The following is a 21,064-nucleotide window of genomic DNA, read 5'->3' as shown; positions in this document are numbered from 1 at the left end:
TAAAACTAGATTGACAGTCAAAGTGAAATAAGAAATAATTATCACACTCAAGAGACATGCTACTATTATACAATCTACAGTACACTTTTTTGTTAAATTTTGGTTGACTTCATGTGATACAGCAGAATTGAACTGTGCCAAATTTAGAGAGAGACATCATCTTTGGACACAAATCTTGCATAAGACGTTTGTAAGATTCCTAAATTCTTTGAGTATTGTAGCTAATATCATGTTTTTCAAATATAGTCAGTTCTGCTGTGTTTGAAAAATCAGCTATGTATGCAAGATCTCAGGAAAAAAATCACAGGACTTACAGGGAAAATGAAGTTAGGAGTAGAACACTCGAAAACTTCATCACAAAAAAAAAGACATAAAAAAGGTAAGAGCCTAACAAAATGAGCAGCACAGTTTGGTACATGCTGAGTGGTTAAGAAATACCTAAATACTCAATAACCAGTGGTACTGTCTGTATCCTTGGTCTGCTGGTTGGCCTGCACTGCCTTCTTCATAGGCTCTGGGCTGGCAAAGTTCAGTTACTGTAGGTGAAAAGGTGCAGGTGAAGGCAGAAAAGGGGTGCATTAGCCCTTCCTTAGTCTGTAGCTCCTACTGTACTAGAAGGTATAAAATAAATTTGGCATTTTACTTTGAAAAAGACCTGAAGTTTGTGTGTGTAAGTAATAAGCATTGTTGCAGCTTGTGAATTATTGTGCAGTGGTACAGCTTTCTGTTTCCTTGATGACAGAATTGAGCGTAAGCAAATATTGGACTCTGACTGGACTAGATGAAGTCTTTTAGTAACTGTCTACACCTTCTGTATTAAATACTATGTATTGAGCCCAATAGGCAAGACGAAAAACACCCCACAACAAAACAACAACCAAACAACTCTCCAGACTCTGGGAAAAATGCCAGAAAGTATTTGTACTTTCCTCTAGAAGTGATATTCAGCTTGATAGAACCTAGCTGTTAGTATAACCATGCAGAACTTATTTTATTTTTTTAAATTAAATTTATTTTTCAGTGAACACAAATCATTTTCTTTATATTCTCACTTAACTAGAGGAAAAAACCAGAACCACTGAAGCAAATATATAGTTAAGCAGAACAAATTCTCACATTGATCTTGTTAAAAAAATGTCTCAATCTGTACCCTTAAGTTTGTCACTTCTCTTTTGGAGATGAGTAGCATACTTCACCTTGGGTCCCTTGGAATCATGACTGAACATTGCTTTGACTCCAGGTTTGAAGTCTTTCACAATTGTTTGTCTTTACAGTATTGTTATTGTATAAGTTGTTCTGCTAGTTTTGCTTGCTTCAAAGTGCATCAGTTTATACAAGTCCTAACATTTTTCTCAGAAATTTTCCTCTTCATCATTTCTTATGGCACAGTAGTATCCCTTCACATTCATATTCCATAATTTGTTTAATCATTCCCCAATTGCTAGGTACCTTCTTAGTTTCTAGTACATTGCCACCAAAAATAAGAGCTGCTATAAATATGTTTGTACCTATGTGTCCTTTTCTTCTCTTTTTGGATAGCTTTTGGGTTATAGGCCTAGTAATAGTATCCCTGGGTCAAGGCATAGACATAGATGAGAGGAACTTTTAGAGCATAGTTGCAGATTACTTTCTAGAATTCCAGAACCAATTCATGATTCTCCCAACAGTGCATTAACATTAGCACACCAATATTTCTTTCTGTAGCTCCTCCAATATTTGTTATGCCATTCTGATAGATCTGAGATGGAATTTCATTTACTTGACTTACATTTCTCCAATGTAATTATTTAGAGCATTTTTTTAAAAAAAATATGGGTATTGTTAGTTTTTATTTCTTCCCTGAGAACTGCCTTTTCATGTCCTTTGACCAATGGATCTTATCCTTTGATATTTGAAATCAGTTCCTTATAGATATTGGAAGTGAGATCCTTATAAGAGAAATTTGCTCCAAAGATTCCCCTCACCCCCGTTAATTATCTGTTTCCCTTCTAATTTTAGCTGAATTGGTTTTGTTTGTGCAAATATGCACAATTTTATGTGATTAAATTTTATTTTTTCACAATTTTGTATGATTAAAAACTGTCCATTTTATCTTTTGTAATATAGTCTGGCCTTTGTTTGCTCATGAATTATCCATAGATGTGAAAAATATTTTCTTCTTTTCTCCTGTGATTTGCTTATGATACCTTATGGTTCAAATAATGTATACATTTGGAACTGATCTTATATACCGTGTGAGGTGTTGTTTTGTACCTAATTTCTGTTGGACTACTTTCCAGTTTTTCTAGCTACTTTTTGTTGAATGGTGAATTCTTACCCCAGTAGCTGGGTTCTTTGGGTTTATAAAACACTAGGCTGCTTGTGCTTGTTTGCTTGTACCTAATTTGTTTCACTGATTCACTTTTTAACCCATGACAGATCATTTTAATGTTTACTGCTTTGTACTGTAGTTTGTGATGTGGTATTGCCAGGATTCCCAGTTACTTTATTTTTTAAAAAATAAGCTTTTATTGATGTCTTCTGTTTTTTTATATCATCGTAGTTATTCTTTCTACCTCTTCTTCTGAAGAGCTCTCCCATGTAAAACATGGTATTAGAGGTTGTGAAATAGCACTCATCTCCTTGAGAAAATTCAGAAAATGTCCAAGGGGACCCAATAGATAACAACTACCAGCATAAATATTGGGTGAAAAATATGAGTAGAAATAATCTCAAAGAAGTCAGCTTGGTGACTCGGTAAATAGAAAGCTGGGCTTGGCGTGAGGCATACCTTAGTTAAAATCCGGCCTCAGATACTTGTTTAGCTATGCACAACAACAAATCTGAAAGGAAGAGAGATTGCATTACTATGTAAGAAGAAGTTGGCTTCAGAGAAACCTAGGAAGTTTTATATGAATTGATGCAAATAGAGTGAGCACAACCAGGAGACAGTCTATGCAATAACAACAATATTGCAAAGATAAACTAAAAAGATAAAAATAAAAATGTATATACACAAGGACTACATGAACATAGTTACAAAACACTTTTTACACCAAGGGTGACATAAATTAAAAGAACATGGAAGTAACTCTCTTATCAAATCTATGGCTAGAGAAAGAAAGACTTTGTGATTAAGAGATAGATTCACAGGAGATTAAAGTGGACATTTTGATTATTTAAAATTAAGAGAGCTTTGCACAAATAAAACCAATTCCGCTGAAATAAGAAGAAAATAAGAAATTTTGGGGAAAAATCTGTACCCTGAAGATTTCAGAGAAAGAGGAAAAGGATACATATGTGCAAAAACATTTATTGTAGCTTTCTTCATAGTGGCAAAAACTTGGATACTGATGGGGTACCCATCAGTTGGGAAATGACTGAACAAGTTATGATATGGGAAAGTGATGAAATACTGCAGTGCAATAAGAAATAATGAAGGAGAAGGTAAAACATAACACTTTTAGAGGGGATTGGGGGGAGACAATCGAGGTGAAATTACTGGCCCAGAGTCACACAGATGGCAAATGTCTGAGACCAGATTTGAACTCAGGAAAATGAATCTTTCTGACTCTAGACCCTGCCTTCTAGCCAGTGTGTCACCTAGCTACCTAAAATATACAGATATAATGTTATTTTATGTGAATTTATTTTATATTCTACAACTTTGCTGAAGTTATTAAATATTTCAATTAGTTTTTTTGGTTGACTGTAGGGTTTTCTGAGTAAACCATATCATCTGCAAAAGGAGATAATTTTGTTTCTTCTTTTACTATGCTTATTCCTTCAATTTCTTTTTCTTGTCTTACTACTATAGCTAACATTTCTGACACTATCAAGTAGAAGTGGTGATAATGCACATCCTTTGTTTACTCCTAACCTTATTGGAAAGTCTTCTATTTTATGTCTGTTCCAGATAATGCTGACTCTTGGCTTTAAATAGGTAATACTTATTTTAAGGAAAGCTCTGTTTCTTCCTGTGGTGTCTAGTGTTTTTTGTTTTTTTAACAAGAATGACTTGTATTTTGTCAAAAAAATTTCTACATATGTTGCTATAATACGATTTTTGTTATTTTTCTTATTAATATGGCCAATTGTATTTTTCATTTTCCTGGTATTGAATTAACCTCTCATTCCTGATAAATTTTAGCTGGGCTGTAGTGTATAATCTTTGTGATATTTTGCTATAGTCTCCTTGATAATATTTTATTTGGAATTTTTGTGTCAGTATTTATTAGTGATGTTGTTTTGTAGTTTTCCTTTCTGCTTTTGGTTTAAGTACCAAGACAGTATTTGTGTCATACAAGGAATTTGGTAGGATCCCTTCTTTTCCTTTTTTTTTTCCAAACAGTTTATATAATATTGGAATTAATTGTTCTTTAAATGTTTGGTACAATTTACTTGTAAGTCCATCTGGTTCTGGTTCTGGGCTTTTTTTTTTTTCCTTTGGGAATTCATTTGTAGTTCAATTTTTTTTTCTAAGATGGAATTATGTGAATATTTCTTGTTCTACTAATCCAGGCAGTTTACATATATATATATATATATATATATATATATATATATATATATTTCATTTAGCTTAGTTTTATTATGTGAAATAATTCCTAATAATTTTCAAAATTTCTTCATTGGTTGTGAATTTACATTTTTCGTTTTTCATACTGGTAATTTTTAATCCAGTTAAAATATCAAATTTGCTAGTGGCTTATCTATTTTTTTTAAAGTCTAGCTCCTAGTTTTAAGTAATTCAATTTTTTCATTCACTTTTGTTAATTTCTTCTTTTCATTTTCAGACTTTCTATTTTGCTATTAATTTGGGAGTTTAGAAGGTAAAATTTTAGCTGGGACTTGGAGAAGGTCAGGGAGCAGAGATGTGAAGGGAGAGCATTCCAGTTTTGGGCACAACCACTGAAAATACATGGAGTCAGATATATTATGGCAGGAATAGCAGGGAGGCCATTGTGTGGGGATGTAAAATGTAAGAAGACTGGAAAGGTGAGGGGGGGGTTATGAGGGACTTTGAATGTCATAGGATTTTATATTTAATCTTGATCTTGAAGGTTATAGAAAGCCATTGGAGTTTATTGATTGGGGAGTAAGGGGGTAATCAGACCTGTGCTATAGGAAGATCACTTTGACAGCTGAGTGGAGGATAGTCTAGTGTGGGGAAAGACTTGCGGCTGGGAGACCATCAGGCTATTGAAATGCAAGTCCAGATATGAGGTGATGAGACCCTATAGAAGGGGCTTGACAATGATAGAAAAGTGGTCATATTTAGGAGATATTATGATGGTAAAATTGACAGGCCTTGGTAATATATTGGATATTGGGGGGAGAGACAGAAAAAGAGACAGAGACAGAATATGAAGAACTGAGTATATTAAACATCTTAAATGCAAACTATACAAATCTAAACTCATCTTTTCCCCCCAAGTCTCCCCTCTTCATAGCTTTTATATTACTTCTGAGAGTACCACTATTCTCTCACTCTCCTAGGCTTATAAACTTAACTATCATCCTCACGGTTGTAAAGATTGTAAGCCTGGATCACTGGGAAGATAGTAGAATCCTCAATAGTAGTAAAGAAATTAGAAAGGGGAGATTGTTGGGGGGAAAGATAGAGTTCAGTTTTTTACATGTTTAAGATGTCTAAGGGACATTGAGATCCTCAATAGGCAGTTGAAATATGAACTAGAAGTCAAGAGGGAGGTTAGGGCTGTTAGTAGAAAATATTTATTAAATACCTGCTATGTTTCAGGTACTATGCCGAGCATTTGAGATTTACAAAACTAGATGGGCAAAATTCAGTCCCTGCCCTCAAAGATCTCACAGTCAAATGGAAGAGACAACAAGAAAATATTTACAAACAAGCTATATAATAAATAGTAATAGTGATGATAATGATAGCTAACATTTATGTAGTGCTTACTATGTATCAGGTTCTGTGCTAAGTACTTTACAATGATTTGGTCCCCAGCCTAGAAGGTAGGTGCTATTATTATCCCAATATTACTGTTAGGGGAAGTGAGGTAAGCAGAGGTGAAGTCACTTGCCCAGAGTCACACAGCTAGTAAGTGTCTGAGGCCAGATTTGAATTTAGGTCTTCCTGATTGCAGAGGAAAAGACATTAGAACTTAGAAGGATTGGGAAAGACTTCCTGTAAAAGATGCAATTTTAGTTGGAATTTAAACAAAGCCAGAGAAATCAGAAGGCAGAGATGAGGAAGGAGAGCATTCCAGGCATAAGAAAGAGTTCAAGATATCTACTGGACATACATGAGTGAAAGGCAGTTGGAGGTGTGAGATTGGAGGTTAACAGAGAGATTAGGTCAGGATAGGTAGATTTGAGATTATTCAACATAGAGATGATAATTAAATCCATAGAAACTGATGAGATCACCATGTGAAGTAATATAGAATATATAGAGGGAAAAGAGAAGAAGCCCCAGAATAGAGAATCCTATGAGACACTTATGGTCAGAGGGTGGGGTCTGAAAGAGAATGCACTAGAGGAGAATGAGAAGGAGTGGTTAGGTAGGAGAAACAGGAGAGAAGGGTATACTGAAAACCTAGACAGACAATAGTATCAAAGAAGAAACAAAAGGAGAAGAGAGACCAAGGAGAAGAAGGGTTGAGAAAAAGGAAATGGATTTGGGAAAATGGATCATTTTGGAGCTCAGCTTTGGAGAGAACAGTTTTGGTGGAATAAGTTTGGAAGCTGTATTGAGTGGAATTAAGAAGAGAATGAATGGAGAGAAAGTGGAGTTTCCAAGAAATTTAATCACAAAAGGGCAGAAGATATATGAGTATATACACACATGTGTATACATACATACGCGCATATATGTATATATGAAATGTATGATGTTAGCAAGAATGGAAGCATCAGGTGAGAGTTTTTTCAGTATAGGAGAGACAAGGGCATGTTTGTAGGCAGAAGGGAAGGGGGCCAGTAGACAAGGAGAGAATGAAAGTAAATGATAGAATGGGAATGACAAAGGGGGACATTCTGTTGGAGGAAATGAGATGGGGTGGTATTGCTTAAGCAGGTAGAGGGGTTAGCTTTGGTAAGGAGTAAGGCCACTTATTCATGTGGGATGGGTACAGGAAGAGAGATAGTGGCAGAATGTAAATGAGTGATGTGAGATGATGAGGAAGGGAGAAGCGGGAGCTCCTGATGAATGGCTTCAATTTTTTTTCTGTGGAATATGAGGCAAGGTTCTCAGCTGAGACAGTGGAGGGGGAGGAAGAGGCATGGGAGGTTTATTGAAGGATAAAAGCTTTGGAAGAGCCTCTGTGGGATGTGGGGTAGTGAGTTGATGGGAGAGATATAGTGGGATTGCCTAGTAGTAGTAAGGGCCTGGCTAAGGTTTGTAACAGATCTTCTCAGAATGATTTCATGATTTTCTTTGACTTTGTTCAGCAGCACATGTGTAGGAATAAAGGTGGATTGTAGGAGTGACCGAAGGCTGAAACTTGACGGCACAATTATTGATATGATAAGAATTTTGTTAAGATGGGGAGAGATGGAGTGATGGAAAGCCAATAGGTTTTGGTCCCATAAGGGGATTTTGGAATTCTTGAATGTGGAGGTGGTGCATTTGTGTCATGGTAATGGTAAGATCCAAGGGTATGACTGTCTTTTTCTGTGACTGAGGTGAGGCAGAGGAGTGGGTCATGGGAAGCAAGTAGGTTGAAGAACTGAGTGGTTAAGATTCTTGAGAGAGAGTCAGTATGTATATTGAAGTTCCAAACCCAGGTTTGAGGACAGGATTTGGGGAGGAGAAAAAATTCGTGAGCCAGATATTGTACTCATTGAAGAAGAAAGAGAGTGACCTAGAAGTCTGTCAACAACCCCTATCAAGATTTTTATTGTATAATAGCTATGAATTGTATAAATCTTACCAGTGGAGAGGTTACAGAGTAATGGTATAGAGGGAGAACCTAGAAATGGCATAGGAGAGCAAGGAATATTACAGCTACCTTGCCTAAACCAGTTAGCCAAGGAGAATGAGTAAAGGTATAGCCAGTATTGCAAAGGATGGACAGGGAGGCTGTATACTCAGTGAAGCTAGTTTTCAGTAACAGGTGGAAGGAGTAGGAGAGGAAAAGATGTAGAATGAAGGGAAGTTTGTTGGTTATGGAACAGGCATTCCAGAGGGCACAGTGAAAGGGATAGGTATGGTTTAGTTGGAACTTTGGGGTGACAGAGTTGAGGATGACCTGTAGGGGTTAAGAATCATTGGGATGTGTATTGTATGACCAGGTATGAGAATATTCATTATTCAGTGGAAGGCACCACCCCTGTTCTCAGAGGATGCTGGAGATTGGTCTAGAGACAAGTGGAGTGTGAGAGGGAAGGCGTATTTGCAGATGAGAATTTCACTACTACTCATTCCTTATGTCTTATTCCTAATTCATTCTCATGTGACCTCCAACTCCTTAATGTTTTCTCAAGCCCTAAATCCTTCTTTAGCTATATTCTCCTTCCTCTCTAACAATCAGCTCAACTCTACACTGTCTCCTACTCTTTAATCCTATTCTTTTGGCCAGTTGAGTTATTTAAACCTTTTGCCTTCCCCATCCCTATTCTCGTGTTGGAGAATTGAGAAGAAAGAAGTCATGTTTTTGTGCTGACTGTTTCTAATACACATTTATGTTCTCTCATCCCAACTCCTTGCAGGAAGCGATCATTTTATTACCACTTAATTCTCTTAGCTAAGACCTCACTTTGTATTTCATAGAAGAAACTGAGGCATTTCTTACATTTGCACATATTAAAAATTGTCCATTAATCCTGGCATGTGTGTGGGGGAAAGATTGACCTCTTTTTGGCTAAAACATTTAATAACTAATATTATTAAGTCCTATTGGGCAGATCAAATGTCACATACTATCATGTACCTATTCATTTTTTTTGTGGTTTGACACAATTAGTTTTATAGCTGAATGCCGCAAAATGAGGCTCCCCAGAAATGTTCTATCATGAGACTTACACACAGCTATAGATTCCTCACACATTTTCATATATGAACAAAAATTTGGGTTTGTTTTGTGCCTTTCTTTTGAAGAGTTCAAATAACCGTACATGTACTTTTTAGCCAGTAGACTTTTAAAAATAGTCATGTGAGCAAAACTAGGCTAAGTGGGACTGTCAGCAGCAAAGAAGAAAATAGAGTAAGCATTTCTAAGAGCAAACAGTATAATCTCAAATGTTATAAAAGTAAATAGAATCGTATAGGCCAGGAATGCCTAATCTCCTACCAGTTAGCCAGATCTACTTCACATTAAATTTTTGCAAACAATCCACTGTGTAACACATTTGGTGCTTTAAGGTTTTGAAAACTTTTCCTTCAGAACCCTGGCAAGTAGGAAATGAAATATTATTATTCCTAGGTAAGGAAACTGAGGCATAAAGTTTTATTGATTTAGTCATGACTATGGCAAGTTCAGGTACAGAAATCAAATCCAGATGTCTTGACTTCAAGTTCAGAACCCACTATGCTGACAGAATCACTTTTCACCTACTACTGTTTTTTCTTTGTGGAATTAAAAAAATCTGCCTGTCCTCCCTGTTCATGAGGACAATCCATAACAGCTCTATGTGTACCCACAGCCCAAGTTTTCCTTTCTTTATTCCTTCTGCTAATCTCCATAATGGGCAGGGATTTGACCAGTGCCTAACGCTTGACATGTAGATCCTGGGTTTTCTTTGGCCTACGCATAGATGGTCTTTTCTTTTACTACATAGATGCAACTTAGTTTCTCTCCTTTCTTTTCTCTCTTCTCTACCTTTACCTCCACTTTCATACTACTGATGGGCTAATGTTCCTAAAATATCCTTTTTTGTTCTATCAGTCAGAAACCTTAAATAACTTTGCTTGTTTGTAAACATCCAAAGTTTTCAGCATGATATTCAGGGGTCTCAAATATTTGGCCTCATCTTTTTCCAGCCCATTCTCCCAGGGCAATGTGGTATAGTGGATAGAGCACTGAACTTGGAGTCAGGAAGATCTATATCAAACCTTGCCAAAGACATTTATTGACACTGTGACCCTGGACAATTCATTTAACCTCTCTGTGCCTCAGTTTCTTCATTAGCAATGTAAGGAGTTTTAACTCAGTTGCCTATAAGATTCCTTGTAGATCTGAATCACTGAGCCTTTAATTATTTCTTAGTGTAGACACAACGTTCCAATGTTCTTTTCATAGTCTTCACAGATGGCTCATTCTTAGTTTTGTTCTTTTTACAACCTAGATTTCTTCCTCTTCCTTCCCCATTCAGGTCCAGCCTATTATGAGACCTCTAGCTACTCTGGCACATATTGATGACCCTTTTCTTTGAACTCCTTTTGTATTTATTACCTACCCCATTCAATTTGGATGGATGGAATTGGGTGGAATCATATACTGCCTTACTGTCATTTAGAGGAAGCAGTATGCTATAGGTTAGAAGGCTAGTATCTGAATCGAGATACTTGGTTCAAGTCCTACCTCTGACACAGATTGCTGTGATACTGGACAAGTCACTTAACTTTCAGTGCCCCAATGTATGAGGCTATAAGTTTCAGAATAGCTGGGGATCTACATTGGAATAGGGAATTTCTTCACTGATAATTGTCTGCTTTGATGAATTACAAGTCTCAATGAAAAAAATAGCACTTAGTATATCTATATATGATTTCTCTGGAGAGAAAGACTGGCCTCTACTCAGTGTTGTACACAGCTGTATTTAATATGTTGAATAATGAACTAGATATTTATCTTGCTTTGCTTCACCTAGTACCAGAAGTGACTTTTCATATTGTATCATTATGGAAATTTTACAATAAATTGTATTAAAATTGACCCTTCATTATTTTATTTAAAAAGTTTTTGTTATATTGGACATTATTTATTGTAGCCTACTTTAGGGGCATAAGTCCTATTTCCAATTCTTCACAGGTTCATAGTTTGCTTGCTTTTCTCTTACTGCTTTGGATGGAAAGAGCAAATGAGTGGTGATGATCTTAGAAGAACTGAGTGATAGTGGGTGAGAGATAGATTTTAAGGTTTACTTCTGTTGACTCGGAACTCCCTTTATTCTCTTCCTCTCCCCTTTTCATGTGAGCCACCATGCTGGTCTGCACTCATCTCAGAAAAGGGAGGTTTCCTGTTGTAGTGGCAAGAGCAATTAATTAGGAGCCAGAGCGCCTACCTTGGAATATCAGTTTTGCTGTTTTTCTGTCTTTGTGACTTGGGAAATCACTTCACATCTTTAAGGGTCAGTTTTCTTATCTGTCAGATGAGAGTGTTGGACTTGGTGATCTCTGAGTTCTAGAATCTGTAATCTTATATTTTGGTGGACAGACAGTCAGATGCAGATTAACTGGTGCTTTTTATGTGGTTTATATCCTAAGTTGTGTTATAGGAGAGTACACCCTCAGACACATTTCCTTTAAGTCTTTCTGAAGGAAGTCAATGAAATCACTATTTCTCATCAACCTAATATTCTCTGCTTTATTTTCATTCTTGGTGGCCTGAGACTGGCAAACCCTATATATGCTTTCTACTATTGTTCCCCAAAGTTTTACCAGTAGCCTATGGTTAGATTGTAGTTACAATGATATTAGAGTAAAAGGATTTTCTATCTTAGTTGTAGATAAAAGGACCTCAAAAGATCATTGACTAGGAATTCTCAAATAGGTTACAGTTGCAAATTGGATATGGAAAACAGAGTTGAGAATGATAGTTCCATACTTAACAGTGCCTCAGAGGGCCAAGGTTTGAGAAAGATTGTCAGTTTATTTTCTTCTGTTACCTTATATATTACCATCGTACCCTATATGTAATCAACAAATATTTGTTGATGGCACTTAGTGGAGTTCCTCTGAAAAACTGTGGGAATGGAGCTCTCTGTCCTTTTTTCCCCTATATTTGCCCAGCTCTTCAATCCCTTCTATTTTAGGTAGCCCTGGGCAAGTCACTTAACCCTATTAGCCTCAGTTTCCTCATCTGTTAAGTAAGTCGGAAAAGGAAATGGAAAACCACTCCATTATCAAGAAAACCCCAAATAGAGTCATGAAGAGTCGGTTGAACGGGTTGAAAATGACTGAATAACAAGAAACTTAGTACTTGTGTAAATTTATATATTCTTTAATCCCTTTCTAGTAAAATGATGAAGGATCATATGGTCTCTAAGGTCCTTTTGGAGTGGTAAATCTTTAGATCCTAATCAATTTTGGTAAAGGTAGGAATGTGTGATAAAAAATACTACTTGTAAAATAAGTAATCCATTCATGTTGGTTGGCATTTTTGGAAGTATTTACAATGGTGAATGGTGTTATGCTAGGGGAAGTTACAGAGAGTCATGGATGGAAAGTGTTGGACTTGGAGGCAGGAGTACCAGAGTTCAAATCCAGCTTCAGATACTAGTTTTGTGACCCTGGGCAAGTCATTTAAGTTTGCTTCAGTTTCCTAATCTGTAAAAATGGAGATAAAAATAACACCTACCTCCCATTATCATTTTGAGGATCAAATGAGATGTTTGTAGAATGCTTTGCAAATTGTAAAGTGCTATATAAATGTTATGATGATGATAAAGATGATGCCAATACCAGCTGACCAAATGGTGGCAATCAGTTTACACCCAAAATAATACTAAAGAGCTAGTTTATTTAGTGGGCTGTGTCAGGGCTTTAGAAGCCACTTGGAGATAAGATGTGAGTATCCATTTCTGGATTTATAGTATTCTTGCCTTTCTGCTTTTTTTCTCTGATTATTCTTGATCATATCTAAGAATCAGTTTGCACTGGAAAGTCAGCGAATGTGCTGTATTATCATATAGGAGTGATTACGTGGCACCTCCTCCCCCCAACCTAACAAGTGATTATTTTGTAATCACTATACTTGTTCTGAGTTACAGGTCATACCTGTATAACTAGGTGGTATGATGCAAACTGACAGCAGCATGGTGGGTGATTTTACAAACATACCTGCTCTTCCCCCATACCAAATTCAGATAATTGGAGAAATCAAGTGTATATATGAAATCATTCAAAACAGTCCCATTTTTTAACTATATTTTTAAAAAAGAAAGAAAAAGATTGAAAGTCAGAAAATTACATTTAATTTGCTCTCAGTTCATCAGTACTTTCTCTGGAGGTGGATAGCATTATTTTTTTTTTTATCATGAGACATTTGGAGTTTTCTTGGATTATTGTATTGACCAGAGTAGCCAAGTTTTTCACAGTTGATCATCATTACAACATTGTTGTGAGTGTGTACAATGAATCTCTTGTTTCTTCTCACTTCACTTCATATTAGTTCATATGAGTCTTACCATGTTTTTCTGATATTATCCCACTTGTCATTTCCCATAGCACAATAGTATTCCATCACAATCATATCCTATAACTTTTTAAGCTATTCCCTAATTTATGAGCATCTCCTCAATTTCCAATACTTTGCCATCCCAAAAAGAGCTTCTATAAGTAGCATTTTTGTACATAAAGGTCTTTTTCCTTTTTATTTGATCTGTTTGGGATACAGACCTATTAATGGTATTATTAGGTCAAAAGTATGCACAGTTTTGTAGCCCTTTGGGCCTACTTCCAAATTATTCTCCAGAATGGTTGTACCAGTTCATTGTTGTGCCTGTTTTTCCCTCATCCCCTCCAACATTTGACATTTTTGGTAAGTGTGAGGTGGTAACTCAGAGTTGTTTTGATTTGCCTTTCTCTAATCAGTAATGATGTAAGAGCCTTTTTTCATGTGACTAGATAAACTTTGATTTTTTTTTTCTTCTTCTGAAAACTGCCTATATATACCCTTTCACCATTTGTCATTTGGGGATTGACTCTTATTTTTATAAATTTGACTTATTATATTTCAGAAATGACTTGCTGTAAAAGATATTATTATCTGTGGTACCTTTAAACAAATTATAGTTTCCCTGATTATTCATTTTAATTAGGTCTGTTTTTGCTTTTTCTTTGTCTGAAATTATGATTGCTATCACTGCCTTTTTTTTTTTTTTTTTTTTTTAGTTTAACTGAAACATATTCGATTCTCCTCTAGCCCTTTATTTTAACTCTGTGTCTATCTTTTGGGTTCAGGTGTATCTCTTACAAACAACATATTGTTGAATTCTGGTTTCTAACCCATTCTTCTGTCTGCTTCTGTGTAATGTGTGTTCTCATTCCATTCACTTTAACATTTATGATTTACTGTGTTTTTCCCCTTCATCCCATTTTCTTCTTCTCCCTCTCTCTTTTTACTCCATCCCTCCTCAAAAGTCTCTTTTGCTTCTAGCTACTTTCTTAATTTGTTCTCTCCCTCTTACTTTCACTTATCCTTTCCCTGTCTTACTTGCCTATTGATTAAGTTAAATTTCTGTACATAACTTACTGAGTGTGTACATGTATTCTTCCCTGTTTCAACCAGTTCTGATAAGAGTGAGATTCAAGCATTACTTGTCACTACCACTACCCATTTTCTTCTCCACCGTAAAAACTCTTCCTTGCATGCCTCTTTTATGTAAGAAAATTTTTGTCTTTCTCACTTTCAGTCCATCTTTTTTTCTTACCATTTGATTTTTTTTTTTTTGAGCTGACTCCAATGTAGTTGACTCACATCCATACCCTGTGTCTATGTAAAGTCCTTTTAACTGTCCTAATAATGATAAATTTCTTAGGGGTTAACATGTATCATCTTTTCACAAAAGAAATTAAACAGTTTAAATTTATTGAGCTCTTTGTGGTTACTTTTTCATGTTTACCTTTTTATGCTTCTCTTGAATCCTGTGTTTGAATGTCAAATTTTCTATTCAGCTCTGATCTTTTCATCAGTAATGCTTCAAAACCCTTTATATCATTAAAGGTTGATTTTTCGCCCTGAAGGATTATACTTAGGTTTTTTTTGGGGGGGGGGGATAGGTGATTCTTGGTTGTAATCCTAGCTCTTTTGCCTTCTGGAATATCATATTCCAAGTCCTTCACTTCTTTAATGTGAGAGGTACTAAATTTTGTGTGATCCTGAGTTTGGCTCCAGAGTATTTGAATTGGTTCTTTCTGGCTACTTGAAATATTTTCTCTTTTACCTGAGAACTCTGGAACTTGTCTATAAAATTGCTGGAAGTTTTCATTTTGGTATCTCTTTTGGGAGGTAGTTGGTAGATTCTTTCACTTTCTATTTTACCCTATGCACTTAAGATATTGGGGCAGGTTTTCTTGATAATTTCTTGAAATATGATGTCTAGACTCTTTGATCATAGCTTTCAGGTGGTTCAATAATTTTCAATTATCTTATTTTAAATTATCTCTCCTGGATCTATTTTCCAGGTCAGTTGTTTTTCCATTGAGATAGTTCACATTTCTATTTTTTCATTCTTTTGAATTTGTTTTTATTGTTTCTTGATGTCTCATGGAGTTATTAACTTCCACTTAACCAATTCTAGTTATTAAGAAACTATTTTCTTTAGTAAGTTTTTGAGCTTTTTCCATTTGGTTGATTATGTTTCTTAAGGAGTTTCTTCAGTGAATTTTTGTACTTTCTTTTCCATTTGACCTACTCAGTTTTTTAAGGAGCACTTGGTCTTTGGTGAATTTTTGTGACTCATTTACCGTTAGGCCAGTTCTGTTTTTTAAGGTTTTAGGTTCTTCAGTGTTTTGTTTTTTGGTTTTTTTGCCTCTTTTATCAGACTGTTAATTTTCTTATATCATTCTTCTTTCTTTCCCCAATTTATCCATACCACCCTTATTTCCTTAACTCTTCAAGGAATTCTTGTTGAGTTTGGGTCCAATTGGCATTTTTCTTTGAGGCAGTTTTGGTAGCTATTTTCACGTTGTTGTCTTTTTCTAAATTTGTGTCTTGGTTTTTCCTGTCACCTTATTGGCAGCTTTTTATGGTGATATTCTTTTTTGTTGTTGTTGCTGTTTGCTCAGGAGGTCTCTCTGATCCCCTGCAGCCACAACCATTAGTGCTCCTCTTTGCCTTGGAACTGTGGTCAGGGCCACTGTTCCCTTGTAATGCCCCCAGAATTTGTGTACATCAAACAGAGTTGTTTAAGAAAGGAGACAAACAAAATAATGACTAACAATAAATCAGAAAAACCCCACCAACAATCTTCATATTTTAAGTTATACTGATTTTTTGACATTCAGTAGGTCAGCAGGCCTTTGGTAAATGTCTCCTAAATGCCAGGTCCATATATAGCAGGAGTTTTTAGCCTCTTTCTTGTCTTTGACCACCTTGGAAGTTTGGAGAAGTCCATGGAGTTCTTCTCAGAATAGTATTTTGTTACCTGTGTTTATGATTGAAGGAAATGCTAAATTTCTGTTAGAGATTAGTGAAAAAAAAGTGTATTTTTTTCCCCTTCCAAGTTCACAGGCTTCTCTTGGGTCCAAAGATCCTAGGTTAATAACCTTTGCTATTAAAGTCAATGAATACATTACCCTCTAAGAGAGAAGATACTGTTTGAATATAAGTGTATACACAATTAAATAAGAGCATTTAATAAGTAAAAGGTTAAAATATTTAAATTATCTTTTAATTAGAAATTAAATAAATTCGGGAATGCTAAAACAATAGAATGGGGTGATTATAATGCAGTACCTCCATGAGGCAACAGAATATTAGAGCCAAGTCAGAAGATTGAAAAAAATCAGAAGAAAATATTTCATTTCTACCACCCAGAATAATTTACCTGAAGAACAGATCAAGGAAAGATAACTGAAAAATGGTGACTTTTCACAGGTTTAGTTTTAGAAGATTTTGATGGGAAATGACTTTTCTGGACCTGCTTAAATAAAGATATACACTAGATATCAATGAGTTGGAGAAGTGGTGAGAAAAAGAGATAACATTCAAGATATATAATACAGTTTGAAAGACGACTGTAGATTGTTGTGTTGTTCTCCTAGGTTTTCAGAGTTCAGGTTAAGGTGATATGAAGAGTAGGAGAACCCATCTGTCCCACACTCATCCCAGTAATATCTAAAAAGGTCCCCAAATAGCGTAGTAATAAAGGAGAAAGAGACATAAACTCTCCTGTCTAGTCCAGACTGCACAAAAAAATGGGACTGGCTGGCTAAATAATTCTTCCCAAGAAAATTGGATGGCACCTTTGTAAATGAACCTGAAATTTCAGGAAGGAGGGGTGGTGATAACATGGAAGTTGGTATGAGTTGTAGTAAATGAATCTGAAGCCTGTGAATATTCTTAACAAGAACACCAAGGGTTGTAAGCCAGTATGACCTCCTGAGTCCTGCTCATCTGTTAGAACTGGAAAGAACCAGGGGATGAAGCAGGGAGATAGCACTTGTTTATGGACTTCTTGGGGCACCAGGAGCCATAAAAGGAGACAGGACCAACCAACACCTGTGTATCTGTAAAAGCAAGTACCCCAACACGTCCAGAATGGCCTGCTATCATGGGTTCTTAGATCTGCTTTTCTAAAAGGAAAGCAACTTTTGAGGGGTCAACTTAGTCACTTTAATCAAGCACATGTATCATTCACTTAGTTAAGGGGAAAAAGTCAGCACCCTGAACTTCAGAGAAAATACAGAGAAACAAAGATCAACCAACAGTCAGGGCTTCCAACTGTCTGACTATATATCACAGATCAACAGACAGATAATTGTTTGATCATACATACATACTTCCCAGAGAGAGAAGCACCAACATCTGGGTTTTCAAAGCTGGGGAGTCTCCTTAGCGGCTGCCCAGAGTCTCATCTGACCAAACCAACAGGTCCAGTAAGTAAGCCCCAAAGCAAAACCTCACCTCAGAGTATTTGTACACTTTTCAGAGGTAGTGAGCATCACAACCCTTTGAGAAGCAGTGCCTCATTAACAAAAGGTGTGAGTCTTCCTACAAATCTCCCCTAATCAAACTTCCCTTAATGGGTAGGCCCATTAATGAGTGGAGAAGATCTTTAATCTCATTAGCATTACAGTATCCTTAGTGTAGAGAGGTCTTTTAGGAGGCTCCATAACAGCGTGATCACCAGAATTGAACGGGAGCCTTTCAGAGACACAGTAAGGAAAGAAGAAACTGATTCTAATTGGAAGTTGTGCACAGAGAAAGAAGAGAAGGCATAACCCAGCATCCATGGTGACCTACCAGGAGGCTAAGACAGAAACCAGGGGTTGAAGCAGAGGGTGGAACCTAGTAGAAATCAACCCATTTAAAGAAGTAGCAACACCGGCATTTAGACTAAAGAGGAAACAGAATCATATAGGGCCAATTCTACCCATGCAAGAGTATGAGAGGGAGCAGATCCTGGCAAAATATTCCAAAACAAAAACTGGAGTAAAGAGAAGAAAATATCAAGTACAAAAAAAAAAAAAATACTATGGGATAATTGAAAGTCTAAAGGCAAACAGAGAAGAAGAGAATAATTCTGCAACAAATATAAGCACAGACTCAGAGAAGGAACATGGACTTGACCACTAGAAATACAAAAATGACTGGGGGAAATGAACCTGAAGAAGATGTAAAATGAAGTAAATGAAATCAGAACTCCAGAGGAAAAAATTTGTAAGTGCAAATACAAGACTTAAGAGAAAACTACAAAGGTAAATATCCCAGTTGAATATATCAGTAAAAATAACAGTTGAAAAGGTAAATGATGAAGAGATGTATATATTCCAAAACAGGGGGAGGAAAAAGAAGGTGGAGAAAATCATGCAACTATTCTGATTGAGTCTACTGCAAATGTATGCCATAGAACTTTAACTGGGCCCTTACTGCTGCTACTATCTACTCTACCTTCCTAATCAATTTGCTATCTCAGTCTCCATGGTAACTCTTCTAAACCTTTTCATCCCTCTTTAAACCTCCTGTGGCTCCTTCCTCCTTTCCTACCCTCTCCGCTGAGAACTTTGTCTCATATTTTGTAGCAAAAAATACTGAGGTAATTTGCCATAAGCTCTCTCTCTCCTCTCTTCTTCATCTTTAATGCTAGTGCCCACCCTCTGCTGATTATTTCTGATTTATCCTGTGAGTATCTTGTTAGCGCATGGTTTATATTATCTTTTCTGTTAGAATGTTACATCTTTAAGTATGCGACTGTCATATAGTTGTATATATGTTGTTACGTCTGTTAGACTACGAGCTCCTTGAGGTCAAAAGACTCTTTTGACTTCCTTTGTATTTTCTGGCACATAGTAGATGCTTAGTAAATGCTTACTGACAGACTGTAAAACAGTTCTTGATTTCCTTTTTTCATCATTTCCATTTGTGAACTTTTGTTCCTCCAGATGAAATCTCTTATCTTGTCTACTTCTATAAAGTAACTCTTTGGTAACTTAATTGTAATGATACTCAATTTGATTATGTTATGATATTTATTTTGGGTCTTTTTGGATTTTTTTATTTGGATACTCAATTAATTTGGTTAATATTGCCTTTTTATTAGCACAACCCAATCATGAACTAGTTAATCTTTTTCAAATATTTAAGTATCTCTGTAAAGAGGGTTTTGGACATGTATTCATGGAACTACTTTACGTTCTTTGTAAGCCAGCTGCCAGGTATTTTTATAGTTATTTTGAAAGGAATTTCTAGATAAATTCTGGTGACTGGGAGGATGGTAGTATCCTCATTAGTAATACAGAAGTTAAGAGGAGGAAACAGTTTGGTGTATGGTTAAGAAATGGGGGTGAGAAGATAATGAGTTCAATTTTGAAGATGTTTACTTTAAGATGCCTGCAAGATCTCTAGTTTGAGACATCCAGTAGGCAGTGGGAGATGCAAGAAATTTTAAAAACCATGCTGCATGATGCTCAATAATTGTGTAATTGAATTAAATCATTCTGAGGGTGCATGATAATTTTGAAGTCTGGTGAAGTTATTTTGTTTGGTATTTTATAAAATAGAACGAAACAGAGACTTAGATATAACTATTTTAGCTAAAATTCTACTTTCTCTCATACTAAGGACATTATAGAACTGAAAACAGCATTGGCAGTGGATATTTATGGCCAAGTCCTTTACCATAAATTTTAATTTTTTAAAAATGTTTTCGCATCTCTTTTTTTAAAAAGTTAGTTTATTTATTTTTAGTTTTCAACATTCACTTCCATCAGTTGTGAATTTTCTCTCTTTCCCTCTCCTCCCCCTCTCCAAGATGGCATGCAATCCAATATAGGCTATGCATATACATTCCTATTAAACATATTTTCATGTTAGTGATGTTGCATAGAAGAATTAGAATGAATGATAGTAACCATGAGAAAGAAAAATATAAAACAAAACAAAAAAAAAATCTGCATTCGGACTCCATATTTCTTTTTCTGGATGTGGATAGCATTTTCCATAATGAGTGTTTTGAATTGTTTTAGATCCTTACATTGCTGAGAAGAGCTAAGTCTATCAAAGTCAATCATCACACACTATGGCTATTACTATGTACAATGTTCTACTGGTTCCCTCAGCATCATGTAAGTCTTTCCAGGTTTTTCTGAAGTCCACCAGTTCATCATTTCCTGTAGCACAATAGTACTCCATTACATTCATATACCACAGCATGTTTAGCCTTTCCCCAACTGATGAGTAACCCCTCAAATTTCAGTTCTTTGCCACCACAAAAAAGAGCTGTTAGGAATATTTTTGTACGTGTGAGTCCTTTTCCCATTTGTATGATCTCTTTGGGATACAGCCCTAGAAGTGGTATTGTTGGGTCAAAGGGTATGTACATTTTTATTGCTCTTTGGGTATGGTTCCAAACTGCTTGCCAGAGTGGTTGGATCAGTTCACAACTTCACCAACAATAAATTAGTGTTCCAGTTTTCTTACATCTCCAACATTTATCATTTTCCTGTTTTGTCATGTTAGCCAGTCTGATAGATGTGATGTGGTACCCCAGAGTTATTTTGATTTACATTTCTTTAATCAGTAGTGATTTGGAGCATTTTTTCGTATGACTATTGATAGCTTTAATTTCTTCCTCTGAAAATTGCCTGTTCATATCCGTTGACCATTTATTAATTGAGGAATGACTTGCATTCTTATAAATTTGATTCAATTCTCTATATATTTTAGAAATGAGGCCTTTATCAGAGACACTAATTGTAAAAATTCTTTCCCAGTTTTCTGCTTCC

The 21,064-nt window shown here is 35.9% G+C and overlaps 1 protein-coding gene across 2 annotated transcripts in view; it reads left to right on the top strand.

The window, feature by feature from the left end:
* ACVR2A (activin A receptor type 2A) overlaps window positions 1-21,064 on the top strand; it is a 138,029-nt gene that overhangs the window by 55,375 nt on the left and 61,590 nt on the right. The gene's annotated exons all lie outside the window — the stretch shown is intronic.

Source organism: Notamacropus eugenii, chromosome 5 (assembly GCF_028372415.1).
Source record: "Notamacropus eugenii isolate mMacEug1 chromosome 5, mMacEug1.pri_v2, whole genome shotgun sequence".
Lineage (NCBI taxonomy): Eukaryota > Metazoa > Chordata > Mammalia > Diprotodontia > Macropodidae > Notamacropus > Notamacropus eugenii.
Note: the sequence above shows the minus strand (reverse complement) of the source record. Positions and strands in the feature narration are given on the sequence as shown.